Below are 16,183 nucleotides of genomic sequence, written 5' to 3'. Positions count from 1 at the left end.
GGGCACCATCTTAAGACAGGGTCTGTTCAGCCTGGAGGAGTGGAGAGAGGAACTCAGCCAGAGAGGGCTGAGGGGGAGCTGTGGCTCCGTCTGGGCCCAGCTCCAGAGCCAGGCCTGAAGCAAAGAGAGGGAAGGGAGAAGAGGAACACTAGGAAAGGCCCAGAGACGCAAGCAGAAGGAACCCTGAGATCCCACGAGTGAACTAAAACGGGTGAAGGGTTGGCAGAGAAGGGTACCGGATCCCAAGCTGGTGGAGGCAAATCATCCTTCGCCAGGAACCGGAGGTCGTGGTCAAGCTTTGGCACGACCCCTCGCCACATCCACCAGGAAGGCACGCCACATAGGGTCAGGAAAACCGGAGAGAGGTTTTGCCCCATAAGGCCCGAGGAAGCCGGACATAGGTGGGTCCCTGGTGAGGACGGCCAGTAGGAAGGAAGAGAGGGGAGATCAGGACCACGCTCTGGAACTGCCTGGGAGTTGGCCGAGTCCCGCACCTGGTGGACGCAGCATGGCTCGGGTGGTCACTCTTGGCCGAAGTGACCGGAGCAACACCTGTGAGTAAAAGCCTTGAAACTGCACCACACGTCTCTGAGCTTCCTTGCTGCACCATCACTACCACTATCATCCACATCTGCTGCCCTGAGGCCATACCCCTCCTGTTGGGGGTTATACCATCCACGCTGCACATCCGTACCACCGGCCTCAGTGGACTGTCCTGCAGCGGCGGCTTCATAGCCGCATTCAACGGGTGGCGTAGTCGAACACCGTACCATCTTCTGCTAAACTCTGCCGCTCAGTTTGACTCCCTGGGCACGGACCGGGTCACCGCCACGAGACTACTACCCCCATCTGATCCGGCTCCGGGTAAGCCCCCGTGCGCGCGATGCCGCACGACACAGCAGGCCCAGGGGCGCGTCATATGGATTATGAGCATACATATTACATACATACAAGGCATAACACTGTTCACATTACACATATGAATACGGCAGTTGTCTTCAGGATAGAGACGGGGTAAGACAGTCCACATCCTCACACTTAGGCCACGTTCACACGCTCAGTATTTTAGCTCAGTATTTGTAAGCCAAAACCAGGAGTGGAACAATCAGAGGAAAAGTATAATAGAAACACGTCACCACTTCTGTATTTATCACCCACTCTTGACTTTGGGTTACAAATACCGAGGTATAGCCGCAGACCGAATTTTAAACGTGTCCACATGGCAATTTACTAATAACAATTTCCATTCACATGCATTGAACTGTAGATTTTCAGAGTGACTCCTGCACAACGTGTGAGAGGATCCATTCACCTGTGGCAGAAATTTTGCAGAAATTTTTGCCACTGAAAATCAGCTCCATTTAACATGAACGAGGTTGTTTCTGCAGCAAACGCATGGATTGTGATCAAGAGCCATTAACATGAATGAGACCGGCGTAAAAGCTTCTGAAACAAATCTGCTACATGCAAAAATACCCTGAACGGCCATAATACTGCCAGGTGCGGCCATATGAAAAATAATTAATGCCACGGCCCCATTATCAGTATTTGGTCAGTATTTTTTCTCAGGAGTGGGAGCCAAAACCAGGAGTGGGTGATAAATGCAGAATTGGTGACTTGTTTCTATTCTACCTTTTCTCTGATTGTTCCTCACCTGGTTTTGGCTCCCACTCCTGAGAAAAAATACTGACCAAAATACTGACCAAATACTGATATTGGGGCCGTGGCCTAAATGGGCAAATCCACATATAATGTACTGCTGATAGCCGCAGACCATGTGGCCGCTATGGAGCTGGTCCTGGTGCCAGAGTTTTACGTGCAAATTTTCCCCATGAAATTGCATTCGATGCGGAAAACCCGCAGTAAAAAAAAAAATAAATAAATAAACTCATATGCATTTTTAGTGCATTTACGCTGTGGAAATGCATTAAAAACAAATATAATCCACAAATGATTGAATCAATAAAGTTTTGTCAACGTTAAATACCTGGAAGTATCAAAAACAAAGCAGCTTTATTTAAATAGGTCAAAAAACTGCAGTATGACATAAGGCCACGTGCACACGGGTATTTGGTCACTTTATTATCTCAGTATTTACAAGCCAAAACCAGGAGTGGAACAATCAGAAAAGTATAAGCGCCAATGCACACTGGTGTATAAATTGGACAAGTGCTATGTGAAAACATTAAATGAAGCAGTGTTCATCTGCGAGTTTCTCAGCTTGGATCGAACTGAAAAAAAAAAAAAAAAAAATTGCAGAATGTGGTGATTGTCTGCGAGAATCAGATCACACCCACCAATGCAAGTCAATGGATGCGAGAAAAAAAAAAAACAATCGCACGGCACACGGACCATGCGTGTGTCGTCCGATTTTTACACACACATCTCAATGGAAACCCAACATTCATCAGCCAAGTACAGTAAGTTCACAGCCCGAACTGTCAGAATAGAATAGATTGATAGATATAGGTCAGTGATATATATAATCAGTGCTTTGCGTGTGTAGTTTACGGAACATGTATTTAGCTAATAATTAAATAAATGAAAAAAATAGCGTGGAGTCCCCCTTATTTTTAATAACCAGCTATGAGAAAGCAGAGAGCTGTGAGCTGGTCTTAATAGTCTGGGAAGGGGCCAATATCCATGGAGCTTCCCAGCCTATTAATATCAGCTCCCAGCGGTCTATGTAGCCTTGGATATTGGCCTTACAGTTTCATTGATCCATACACACATCAGCTTTAAATTAATGGATCTGTGTCTCCGGTGTGCGACACTCAGAGCTTGTCCTATTCTCATCCGTTTTACACATTCTCGGCCATTAAAGTCTATGGGGACCCGTATAAAACAGATGACACACAGATGACAGACTTTGTACTTTTGCACTTCACAGATCCATCCGAGTTTCATCTGTTTCCTCAGATTCAATGGATTAAAAAAAAGTTCACAGTCTGCCTGCTTCAATAACAAAAAAAAAGGATGAGAAGAAAAAAGAAAAGATGCAACTAGGATAACACCTGAGGGAAAAAAATAATAATAAAAAAAAAAAAAACGGTCCTTTTCTCTCGGATACTAACACTCACACAGATTTATGAATATGGCCTTAGACACATTTTTAAGGCTTGTTCACATGTAGCATTTTTCAGTGGAGAAAAAAATGCAGCATTTTAGGGTAGCAGCAAAATAAACAAGATTTGTAACACCTCATTCACACAGCTCACTTTTTTTCCTTGCGTTTTTCGAACTCAGGTACTTTTTTTTTTTTTTTTTTTTTTTTAATCTGCAGCGGGTCAATTTTTCCAGCATTTTTGTTGCATTTTTCCTGCATTTTTCCACCCGTTCAACTGAATACATAAGATACGCATCAAAGACGCACATAATGCACGTAGCTTTTTTTTTCTGCACAAAAAGAAGCTGCAAAAGAAAAAAACAAAAACAAAGCACCGTGTGAACATACCTATATTTTTTTCCAGCTTCGTTTATAACAGCCCAGGAATTACCGGAGCTATCAGCAGTGTAATAAAAAAATAGGTATAACATATAAAAAAAAATAAAAAAGTACTCTGCACTTTTTTCTACACCCACGATGCTACATGCGCAGCCCCCTCAGTCGTCCGCTGGAAGCCATAATGTTACCGCATGGGGATAAAGTGACATTTTTTTTACATTTCTAATTGAATTGATTACTGCAGAGTGTGCAGCTCCCAGCAGAGCAATAGTTAACACTGAGAAGGAGGAGAGGGCACCTAGCCCAGGTGTTCGCTAGGAGGTCCCCATACAGGTGGATAGGGTAGATTCTCAATTACAACTCCCAGCGGATGGCAGACCACCCCTCATGCTGCTTCCCTGTCATGTGAGATCCCAGCGGGAACAACAAAATCATTATTATCCCTCTCCGTCTGCAGGATTCAATCCCACTCGCTGCGTTTAAGCTGGCGTTAAATGATATTAAAGGAGGGGGACGCAAACGCTTGTCATAGGAACAACAGGTGGATCTGCTGGGGGGAGTAGTTCAAAGCATTTTCTGCATCATCGCCTGGGAATAAACTGGTTAATCGTACCCACTTAATTTTGGAAATGCAATAGATGTTCCTATTTAATGAAAGCATTGCTTGTCCTGGACCGGTGGTAATGTGATACTTAGTGCCCCGGTGCCGATCACAGCACCAGCCGTGCAGAATAATTCACCTGTCCTCAAGCAAGGACATCATCCCAGTGTGGGGACTTACTGGAGGATGAGGTGACCCCAGGATAGCATAGCATCACATAGAATGTAAGGGCGGGCAGGGATCAGACTTACCTGGAAGACAGAGACCCCCTGGGGCAGGGGATGGGGTGGGTCTGTGCCATGGAGGAGATGTCCCCCTGGGGTCAGGAATGGCTCGCTGGATCTATGGCAGTGCTGAGCTGCGAGGTTCCCTCTCCTGCAGTGACTCTATCTGCTGCATCCTCATTCAGCACTCTCTGGAAGGAAGAGTCATTCTGTTTCAACCCAATGACAATCTTCAATGGTGTGCTGAGACCACCCAACTATGAATAATTCATGATCGAGTTCTCAGGGGCTCCACATCCAAAGCTCAGACAGAAAGCTCTCCGCCGCTGCAAGGTGGAAATTCTCATCTCACTCTCTAATGCATGGGAATGTCAGGGAGAGGGACGCAGACATGACAAGGTGACCCCACTTGTAGCTCCTCTGCCAGTCCTCCTGCATATACTTTACTGGAAAAGGAGGGGGGAGCGGGTAGATTGTAAGTTCTCGTGAGCAGGGTCTTTTATTCCTCAACGATTAAGTTCACACGAGCGGATAAAAAGGCGTCTGATTTACACCCTGAAAAAAAAACGGATGATTTTTCATCCTTTATCATCACCTGTTTTTATACATGGGCAGATGATAAAATATACAAGACCAAATTCAGTTTCCTGCGTTAACCCCGTCACGACCATGAGTTTTTCCATTTTTGTTTTTTGCTTCTTCCCAGAGCTGTCACTTTTTTTAAAAAAAAACTCCATCAATATGTCCGCGTGAGGGCTTGTTTTTTGACTGGAGAAGTTGTACTTTTGAATGACCCCATTCATTCTACCATAAATTCCAAGTGAGGTGAAATTGCAAAAAAAAAAAGGTCAATTCCACAATGTTTTTTTTTTTTTTTATCTACCACCTTCACTATATGTCAAACTGATCTGCCATTATGATTCTCCAGGTTATTACGTGTTCGTAGACACCAAACATGTATAGGTTCTTTTTTCATTTAAGTGGTGAAAACTAATTCCAAAGTTTGTAAAAAAAAAAAAAAAAAAGTCACCATTTTCCGAGACCTGTAGCGTCTCCATTTTTTTGGGATCCGGGGCCGGGTGAGGGCTTATTTTTTGCGCACCAATTCCACCAGCGGCTGTTAGGGGCACATGACAGCTGTACAGATCAGCCGTCATGTCCTGGGAAAGAGGGGGAGGTGACCTGTTATGTATCTATACGTTATAGGTCGTAAACTTGTTAAAGGGAACCTGTCACCAGAAAAAACGCTATAAATGTGCAGGCACTAGGCAGGATAGTAACGCTATTACCCTGCAGCTCAACCCTATATCTGCAGGTTAATAGAGTTTTTACTGGTGACAGGTTCCCTTTAACAGTATAGAGTGAAAGCTGGCATTTTCCTGAAGCAGCTTCACCTGGGAAAACTGCACTGTTGTGCCGGTGTCTAAATGAGCTGTGTGCACAAAGCCTAAGGTTCGGTTTACAAGGAGTTTTTGAGAAGGATTTTGAAGCAGATCGCATTGAATTCTTCCTATTTATTTCAATGTAAAATCCACCTTACTTTTCAAAGGAGTTTTTAAGCTTTTTTCCCAATAAGGATTTGAAAAAGGTAGCAAAAAAAGCGACATTCTGCGTGGAATCTGCTCCAATCTTAACAGTTTGTGGAATAAAAAATAAGTTTGAAAGCCTCTTTATGGCCATGTTCACACATGCAAAATGCTGTTTTTTTTCCACTGCATTTTTTTTTGCAGTTGTCTGCACCAAAATGCACAAAAGCAATATGCTCTGATTTTTGCTGTTTTTCCTTTTTTAATGTATTTTTGGTGCAGATTTGAAGCAGTATTTTATATATATATATATATATATTTATTATTATAATTTTTTAGTGCTGTATCTTTGGGATTCTACACTTAAAAACAGAACTGTGTTTTTTACATGTGTTTATTTATTTTAGGCTCCCTTTTAGAAGTACTACATTGGATATGTGATCTAAAACCATTTAATTACATGCTTTAAAAAAAAAAAAAAAAAAAAGGATTTTCTTCTGAAGTGGATTCCTCTTGAAAAACTCTTCTGATTTTTCTATTTCCAAAAGGCCACGTTCACATTTCACATGTTCAGTATTTTACATCAGTATTTGTAAGCCAAAACCAGGTGTGGAACAATCCGAGGAAAAGTATAATAGAAACACGTCACCACTTCTGTATTTATCATCCACTCCTGGTTTTGGCTTACAAATACTGAACGTGTGAACATGGCCTAAAAACTCAGTTTGAATGTAGCCTTAGGGTATGTGCACACGATGCAGAAATGCTCAGGATTTTTTCCTGAGCATTTCTGCATCTCTCTGGCAGGAAAAAACGCATGCGGATTGTACATGCGGTTTCCTGCCAGGGACATGCGGAAATGAAGCGGTCTTCACTTTCATTTCCGCATGCGGGTTGACAAGCGCTTCCCAAGCGATTTTAGCATCACTTGGAAAGTGCTTGTCAACTTCACACTATATAAATCCATGCAACCGGCATGGATTTATATAGTGTGTGAATGTCAAAAAATAAAAAATAAATCTATACTTTACCCTCTGATGGCCCCCGGTGTCCTGCTTCATCGGTCCCGGCTGCCGGCAGTGAAGACTTTAGGACCTTCCGACGTCAGCGTCACGTGACCCGTCACATGACTCTGACGTCAGCGAAGGTCCTTCTTCATTCAACCGCGAAGTGCCCGGGAAGCCGGCAGGACGCAGCGCGGGCCGTCAGAAGGTGAGAATATATATATTTTTTATTTTATTCTTTTTTTTTTAATGGTACCTGGGTCTGGATGAGAGTCCTCTCATCCACACCCGGGTACCATCCGCACATTAGACCGCATGAAAAGCGCATCAACATATACAGTGATGCGGATTCCATGCGGTCTAATGCAAGTCAATGGCGGCAAAAGAGCAGCGTTTCCGCAAAATTAATTGACATGCTGCGGATTTTTGACCGCAGCGTTCACGCTGCGGAAAAATCCGCATCATGGGCACAGCACATGCGGATTTCCATTGGGGAACATTGCTGCCCTTCTACCATGCGTTTTTCATGCGTTTCCGCAAACGCCGCGGAAACGCATGAAAAACGCATCGTGTGAACTCAGCCTAAAAGTGCTAACCTCTTAGGGCGTGTGTGTGGCACTCTGCTACACACAGGTACCACAGTACCCAAAAGGGTGCATGGAGGGACTTCTCCACAAGAGGCCCTTACTACACACAGACACCTCCACATTTCCACCTCATACCACCAGAGGGAGCCCTGTTAGGAATATATATACTGGAGGGTGGAGTTAGGTAGGGAGAGTGTGCTGGCACTTTAGATCAGTGAAGAGGCAGCACCTGTTGAGCTGCTGTGCTGAGGGCAAGCCAAGGCCTAAAGCACATGCTGAAGCCTAGGGCCTAGAGCGTGGCCGGAGGCAAGGAGAGGAGAGAGGAGTTAAGGGGGCAGAGGAGCATCTTAAGCTCACCCCAGAACACAAGCCGGACACCGGGTCCGCGCTTACTGGATCCTCTACGCCCAGTAGGAATAACCGGTATACCAGGAGGATTCTAGACCCCTGGTCAACCTGAAGCTACAATCATGTACAGAACTAGGAACCACGAATGCCCCAGCGTCCAGGGATAGTGGTAGCCAGAGAAAAGTTCTTACTACCAAGCAGACAGGTGAGAGAGTGAAACAGTACAGAAGCTAGGCCTAGTTCCAGGCTGGCCAGGAGCTTCAGAGAGAGAGAGGAAGAAACGGATCAAGAGGCCTACTTCCCACTCACTGGGGAGAGTCAAGAAGTGCACCCTTCCTACTAAGTACCCTGGACCATACCTGCCGTTTACACCAGTAAAGGTACTGAAGCGAATCCCCTGTGTACGTGTCCGTCATTCACCCTGACCCGACTGGGCCACCTCTCACCTGCATCCCGTCCATCAACCCTGCCCCGGGAGCCCGCTCCACCTGTGGGGAGCAGAAACATCTCAGCTGTCATCCCATCACCCCCTGGAGGTCTGCAGCAGTGCTGGTACCCATTACCAGGAACCACAGGTGGCGTCACAAGACAAAACTGTTATTCATCCCTTCAAGTAACAAACCCCTTTTAAAGAGTGACCCCTGGGTACGGGCCCGGGAGCCGACTGCCGTGACATCCCAGGAAGGTAGAGGTCCGGGTACCGAGTCCACCGTGTCCCCCTGGGCGATTCATACTCTTCCTGGCATCACGAACAGGATTTTGTGCCCGTTGCCAACGGGTACTGTGTGCCGTAATTGAACTGTGTTTGAACTGTGGTGAACATCATCGCCATTATCACGTCGCCGCACGGGAAGAAGAGGGGCGTAACCGCGGGAACCAGGGAGGCATGACCGTTGGTAGCGCGCGACACCCAAGCCCCACCTCGCGCTCTGACGCCGCACCAGGAAGCATCAGGTCCTGGAAGGAGACCATGATCTGCGGAGCTGCGGCCTACCCGATAAAAACAAAGAAGGTAGGCTACGGTTTACTGGGGGGGGGGGCGCAACCATGGCCGACGACCAGCAAAACGCCGGAGCACCGGTTAACGCTCCCGATGCTCAACTTGCGCCCGGCGCTGCTCAGGCCGGAGCGGCCGCCCCACCAGCAGGGGTCGTGACTCCAGTGATACCCATGGCCCTGCCGTACGTCCCCGGAGCCAAATGGCTTCCCCAGTATGACGGCAAACCAGGCACCCTGTCTGGGTTCAAAAGAAAAATATGCGGTGTATTGGACATGTACTCAATGACTGGTAAACAGAGAGCCGCTGTTGTGCTGGGACAATTGGCTGGTGCCGCAGAGCGGGAAGATGAAACCTGGCCAGCCGCAGACCAGGAATCAGTATCTATTATATTTGAAAGACTGCAAACTGTCTTTCAAAACCGCACTGAGACAGATCTTCGGATGAGGTTCTACCACTGTACCCAGAAACCTGAGGACAGTGTCCGGAACTATGCCTGGCGTTTACAAGAGGCCCTGCGGGCCCTGAAACAGGTTAGTCCAGCCAGCATACATGATGAGGACAAAATGCTGATAGAACAATTCATCCGGGGGTTAAGGTCCCAGGAGGAGAGCAGAACTGTACGGTGGTGGGCCTTAGATCATCCAAATGCCACCTTTGACGCCCTGAAGGACATGGCTATTAAGGGCCTTCAGCCCCTGGAAACATCAGATACTGCTATCCAGCGTTACCAGGGTGGGGCCACCCCAATGCCCACAGCACTCACTGCCCCTTCATTAGCGGCTGAGGCAAAAGTGCAAACCGCGTCCCCTAGCGAGCTGGACAGCCTGCTCTCTGAAGTGCGTCAGCTAAGTAAAACCCTGACCACTGTCCTGAGCGCCCTGTAGCTACAGACGGAGCCCGAGCCGGATGGAAGGATCCTACTTGCCGACAGTCCTGAGGAAGCCCCCTGGATGAGGAGAAGGAGGACAACGCCACCCCGTGGGAAGACCAACGACCGACCTCGCCCTCCAGGTGAACTCATTTGCTACCGTTGCCACAAGGCAGGCCACACCACACGGACCTGTCCTGTAAACGGGCAAACCCTGGGGCCAAGGGCCGACACCCAGGAGTAGATCAAGCAGGCCCATCGAGCTGGTATGACCGGTTTGTAGGAGGAAGGCCTTTCCTGTCCATCGTGCTGGACGGCATAGCAACACCTGCACTACTGGACACCGGGTCACAGGTAACCATCGTACCTGATGTCCTCTACAAAAGGTACTGGTCCATAGATGAACTCCACCCGCCAGACCCAAACCTCTCTGTGTATGCCTCCAATGGCCTTCCTCTTAACCTAGTCGGGGTTAAGGACGTGACAGTGAAGGTAGGAAGAGTGGAACTAAAGGACCAGGGACTGATTGTAATAGAGTCTAACCCTGGTGATACAAACCCATATATGATACTTGGTACAAATGTTGTTGGTAACTGTTTGGGAGAAGTGTTGTTCTTACTCCAACAGATTGCTGACACTGCCAGACCAGGGCAGAGGAAGGTGCTCCAGAAGGAAATTCGCGCCCTCCTGTACCAGCAACAGGTAAAACTAACAGGTGGTGAGATTGGTAATGTATGGGTGACAGACCCGATATCCATTGTGATTCCCCCACTAAGCAAAATTATGATTTGGTGTAGGGCAGCAATAGGTCTCAAGGGACAGAACTACCAGGCGGTAGTAGAGCCCATTAACTCAGAGCACAGACCTACACTCCTAACTGCTAGAGGGGTAGTTGATGTGCGCAATGGGAGGGTACCCGTACGCCTCCTAAATTGTGGGGAGGAGGAAGTCAAATTGCCAAGATACGCCACTGTTGCCAGACTGTACACTGTGAATAATAATGCCGTATACACAGTGGAATCCTTGACCCCACCAGATACGGTGGAGGACAATGACTCCAAAACCCAGCTGGAGGAATGGTGTCAACAGCTCCATGTTGGAACTGATGCCACTCCTGTCCATCAAAAACACGGTGTCTACAGAGTGGTTCAGGAATATGAACAGGTGTTTAGTAAACACTCACTTGATTTTGGAAGGGTCAAAGGGGTACAACACCACATACCCACAGGTAACCATCCACCCATTAAGGAGCGTTACAGACCCATACCACCAGCACATTACCAAAAAGCAAAAGAAATGTTGCATGACATGAAAAAGGCAGGGGTAGTAAGGGATAGCAGTAGCCCCTGGGCAGCTCCCCTGGTCCTGGTCAGAAAGAAGGACGGCAGCATGAGGATGTGTGTAGATTATAGACAAATTACTCGAATAACACATAAGGATGCATACCCTTTGCCCCGTATAGAGGAATCCCTGGCTGCACTAAAATCTGCCAATTATTTCTCCACATTGGATCTTACTAGCGGGTACTGGCAAGTCTCTGTTGCTGAGGAATACCGGGAGAAGACAGCCTACACCACCCCAATGGGATTATGCAAATTCAACAGCATGCCATTTGGACTCTGCAACGCACCCGGAACATTCCAGAGGTTAATGGAGTGTTGCTTGGGACACCGGAACTTTGAGACAATGCTGCTATACCTGGATGACGTTATTGTGTACTCGAGGACGTATGAAGACCATCTAAAGCACCTGTGAGAGGTATTTGAGGCATTGTCCCGGTATGGGATGAAACTAAAACCTTCCAAGTGCCACCTGCTCAAGCAGAAGGTTCAGTACCTGGGGCACGTAGTCAGCTCAGAGGGGGTAGCACCAGACCCGGAGAAGGTCACTGCCATCCAGAAGTGGCCTGAACCTAGGAACATCAAAGAGGTACGTCAATTTCTGGGACTGGTCGGGTACTACAGGAGGTTCATTAAGGACTACACCAAAAAGGCAGCGCCTTTACAAGATCTCCTAGTAGGACAGTCCAAAAGAGGTAAAAGTCCCCCATTCCAGTGGGGCAAAGAACAAACTGAGTCCTTTGCATTAATGAAGGAAGCCCTAACCGGTAAGGAAATCCTGGCTTACCCCGACTACAGCCAACCTTTCCTGTTATACACAGACGCCAGCAATGAGGGACTGGGAGCTGTGTTGTCCCAGAAGCAAAACGGCAGAGAAAAGGTAATTGCCTATGCCAGTAGGAAGCTTCGTCCTACTGAGAGGAACCCGGAGAATTACAGTTCCTTCAAGCTGGAGTTCCTGGCCTTGGTCTGGGCTATCACTGAAAGATTCAAACATTACCTAGCCTCAACTAAATTTACAGCCTTTACCGACAATAACCCCTTGACACACCTGGAGAGAGCCAGGTTGGGAGCCATGGAACAGCGTTGGGTGGCCAGATTGTCGAATTACCAGTTCACAATCACGTACCGGGCAGGTCACAAGAACACCAATTCTGATGCCCTGTCAAGAATGCCCCACCAGTCGGTCACCGAGGATGAAGTGGATGACCTAGAAGAAATTGAATTACCTGCTTTCCACAGAAATGGAATGGTCCACGAGCAACACACCTCCAGAAGACGTCATGGTAAGACGCTAAACTCTTTATCTCATCACAGCTGGAAGGAGACCCAGGACAGTGACCCGGTTGTCAGCCTCATCAAAGGACTGATAACCCAAGAAAAGGATGCTCCTCCACAAGCCAAACACCTGTGGAATGAGAGAAGCCGGCTGGTCATCTACAGAGAAAAGCTGTGCAGGAGGTATGTCAACCTTAGAACCCTTGAAATGGTGTGGCAGATTGTAGTGCCCAGGACGGATATCCAGATGGTGCTAGAGGCCTACCATGCCATGACCAAGCAGGTCATTTTGGCTGGAAGAAGCTGGAAACCATCCTGAAGGACCGGTTCTATTGGGTTGAAATGCGGAGTTCCATAGAAAGGTGGTGCCGGAATTGTGGGCCCTGTAGCCTCAGAAGGAAAGACTATGGAAGTCAGAAAGCACCCTTGCAGTCCATCAAAACAACCCAACCCCTGGAGATTGTCGCTCTGGATCACGTCAAACTGTCACCCAGCAGATCAAGCTATTCCTATGCCCTGACCATGGTAGATCACTATTCCCGGTTCCTGGTGGTAGCCCCTGTCAAGGATCTGACAGCAGAAACTGCAGCAAGAACATTCCAAACCTACATCTGCAGGCCCCATGGATACCCGGACAAGGTGCTAACAGATCAAGGCCCTGCCTTTGAAGCTGAGCTGTTTAAAGAATTCTGTCACCTGTATGGATGTTAGAAGATCCGGACTACACCATATCATCCTCAAACCAACGGTATGTGCGAGAAAATTAATAACATCGTCATTGACCTGTTAAAAACCCTACCTTTGGAAGAGAGAAACCAGTGGCCAGACAAACTACCTGATCTGGTGGACCTGTATAACCACATACCTGTGAGTTCTACCAATTGTACCCCAGCGTACCTCATGAGAGCAAGACCCGGAAAATTGCCCATGGACCTGGAACTCGGGGTGGTAGAACCTGCTGCAGATATGTCCACTGAAGACTGGGACACAAATCGGCAAGAGTAGTACAGGAAAGTACAGGTCTGTATTGAAGACAGCCTAAACAAAGTAAGGGAAAGACAAGAAGACCAATATAACAAGCATGCACCAGCAGAACCCTTGGCACCCGGAGAAATAGTGCTAAAGCGGAATAGAAGAGGTCACAAGCTCGATGACCAGTGGGAAAGAGAGCCCTACACAGTGTTAAATTCCGGATTTGACAACACCAAAACCTGCCTGATCAGCAAGGATGGAGGTAGGACAACCACAACAGTCTCAAGAGACCACTTAAAATTGTGCCCAGGTCTACTGAAGACACAGGAGGAAGAAGTACCTCTTATAATACCGGGAAAACCAAAGGAAGATGTAGTTCATACAGTCCTAGGAGACTTCCCCGCGGACTGGCCTCAACTCGATGGAGCAGTTATCATACCAGTGATACACTTCTGTCAGCCACCAGAAGAACCTCCACCACAAGAAGAACCTGTGAGCACCCTGGAAGAACCTGCTCAGGAACAGGAAGAGTCCCCAGTAAGAGGAGGATCACCAGTCGAAGCTGAGCCTGAGGGTCCAGTAAACAGGACACTTGCCAGTCCTATAGAGATGTTGAGGCAGTTCTATAACTTACCCGCACGTAGACCTGATAGGTTAGAGGATAGAGCACGCACAGACACCAGTATCACCCCAGTGCTACGTATATCCACACGCAGCACAAAAGGCCAAATCCCTACCAGGTATAGGGAATAAGGTACGAAATGCCTACAGTGTAAATAGTTACCCGTAAGGGTACAGAAGGAAAATTTGTGTGTGCATTTAGTTACCCGTAAAGGGTATAAAGACTTGCAGACTGAGGACTGTGAGCAGCCAAAAACTGTCCATTGTAAATAGTTGTACTTATTAAAGTGCTCCCTACTGGTTTTATATTTAAGAGACCACTGAACAAAAACCCGTTTGGCGTGGCTGAAGACGTGGTCCAACACCTGGATCACTTATGCCCTGTAGCCATGCCCAGGGCCTACGTTGAGGGTTTTCGGACAGGTCCCTCATGCTGCTCATGTTGCACCTTCACCAGTGAGATGGACACCTGGTTATGGGACTCACTGTAACTTTGATATGTGTTATTGTTATTGTAATTGTTGTTGTGACCTGTTTACAAAAAAATGCTTCAGTCCAGGAGTACTGAGTTGTACTAGGGGGGAATGTGGCACCCTGCTACACACAGGTACCACAGGACCCAAAAGGGTGCATGGAGGGACTTCTCCACAAGAAGCCCTTACTACACACAGACACCTCCACATTTCCACCTCATACCACCAGAGGGAGCCCTGTTAGGGATATATATACTGGAGGGTGGGGTTAGGTAGGGAGAGTGTGCTGGCACTTGAGATCATTGAAGAGGCAGCACCTGTTGAGCTGCTGTGCTGAGGGCAAGCCAAAGCCTAAAGCACAAGCTGAAGCCTAGGGCCTAGAGCATGGCCGGAGGCAAGGAGAGGAGAGAGGAGTTAAGGGGGCAGAGGAGCATCTTAAGCTCACCTCAGAACATAAGCCGGACACCGGGTCCGCGCTTACTGGATCCTCTACGCCCAGTGGGAATAACCGGTATACTAGGAGGATTCTAGACCCCTGGTCAACCTGAAGCTACAATCATGTACAGAACTAGGAACCACGAATGCCCCAGCATCCAGGGATAGTGGTAGCCAGAGAAAAGTTCTTACTACCAAGCAGACAGGTGAGAGAGTGAAACAGTACAGAAGCTAGGCCTAGTTCCAGGCTGGCCAGGAGCTTCAGAGAGAGAGAGGAAGAAACGGATCAGGAGGCCTACTACCCGCTCACTGGGGAGAGTCAAGAAGAGCACCCTTCCTACTAAGTACCCTGGACCATACCTGCCGTTTACACCAGTAAAGGTACTGAAGCGAATCCCCTGTGTGCGTGTCCGTCATTCCCCCTGACCCGACTGGGCCACCTCTCACCTGCATCCCGTCCATCAACCCTGCCCCGGGGGCCCGCTCCACCTGTGGGGAGCAGAAACATCTCAGCTGCCATCCCATCATCCCCCGGAGGTCTGCAGCAGCGCTGGTACCCATTACCAGGAACCACAGGTGGCGTCACGAGACAAAACTGTTATTCATCCCTTCAAGTAACAAACCAATTTTAAAGAGTGACCCCAGGGTACAGGTCCGGGAGCCAACTGCCGTGACATCCCAGGAAGGTAGAGGCCCGGGTACCGAGTTCCCCGTGTCCCCCTGGGCGAGTCATGTGCACATGATGTATTTTACTGTTTTTCCTAAAGTGTCTTTTTTGTCATCTTTGACATTCCCTTTTTTTTTTTGCATTTTATATGTAAAATAGGGAAGAATGGACAAGTCAGTTCTTTTAGTCACTTCACAGCTTTAACAACCTAAGGCATACATGTCAAAATCTGTCCCGCAGTGTGATTTTATTTAGCCCTTGAAACCAAAACCACCATTTTGGGGCCATTATTCTGTATGGAGGACTATGCGGGGCCCACTATTCTGTATGGAGGACTATGCGGGGCCCACTATTCTGTATGGAGGACTATGCGGGGCCCACTATTCTGTATGGAGGACTATGCGGGGCCCACTGTTCTGTATGGAAGACTATGCGAGGCCCACTATTCTGTATGGAGGACTATGCAGGGCCCACTATTCTGTATGGCGGACTATGCGGGGCCCACTATTGTGTATGGAGGACTATGCGGAGCCCACTATACTGTATACTGGTTGGCCCACGACTTTGTCCAAGTTTTTCATTTTGGCCATCTGTGTATTTGATTTTGACATCCCTGACCTAAAGCCTCATTCACACCAGGGGCGGACATACCGCCGGTGCAACTGCACCGGGGCTCAAAGGTGGAGAGGGGCCCTTGCAGGCAGGCAGCAACCAACACAGCCGCTATGCAGACACTCAATCAAGATTATGGGCGGGAGTGAAAGGAGCCCTGTGTCAAGCAGCACGGCCCCTCT

At 48.0% G+C, this 16,183-nt stretch overlaps 1 protein-coding gene across 8 annotated transcripts in view; it reads right to left on the bottom strand.

Annotated features, from left to right (window-relative positions):
- The window catches only part of PROM1 (prominin 1), a 239,284-nt gene extending 234,663 nt beyond the window's left edge, over positions 1-4,621 (bottom strand). For 6 of the 8 annotated variants that reach the window (XR_012250681.1, XR_012250684.1, XR_012250683.1 and 3 more), the window contains exon 1: positions 4,298-4,621. The gene's annotated coding sequence lies outside the window, so the exon portion shown is untranslated. The remainder of the gene's footprint in view (positions 1-4,297) is intronic. The other 2 variants (XM_073647219.1, XM_073647237.1) reach the window with 1 other exon arrangement.
- Between the last annotated feature and the right edge of the window lie 11,562 nt (positions 4,622-16,183).

The sequence above is a fragment of the Phyllobates terribilis genome, unplaced genomic scaffold, assembly GCF_046119375.1.
Source record: "Phyllobates terribilis strain yellow unplaced genomic scaffold, ASM4611937v1 Scaffold_1__5_contigs__length_1240528914, whole genome shotgun sequence".
Lineage (NCBI taxonomy): Eukaryota > Metazoa > Chordata > Amphibia > Anura > Dendrobatidae > Phyllobates > Phyllobates terribilis.
The sequence above is the reverse complement of the archived record's forward strand: the minus strand, read 5'-3'. Positions and strand labels throughout refer to the sequence as shown.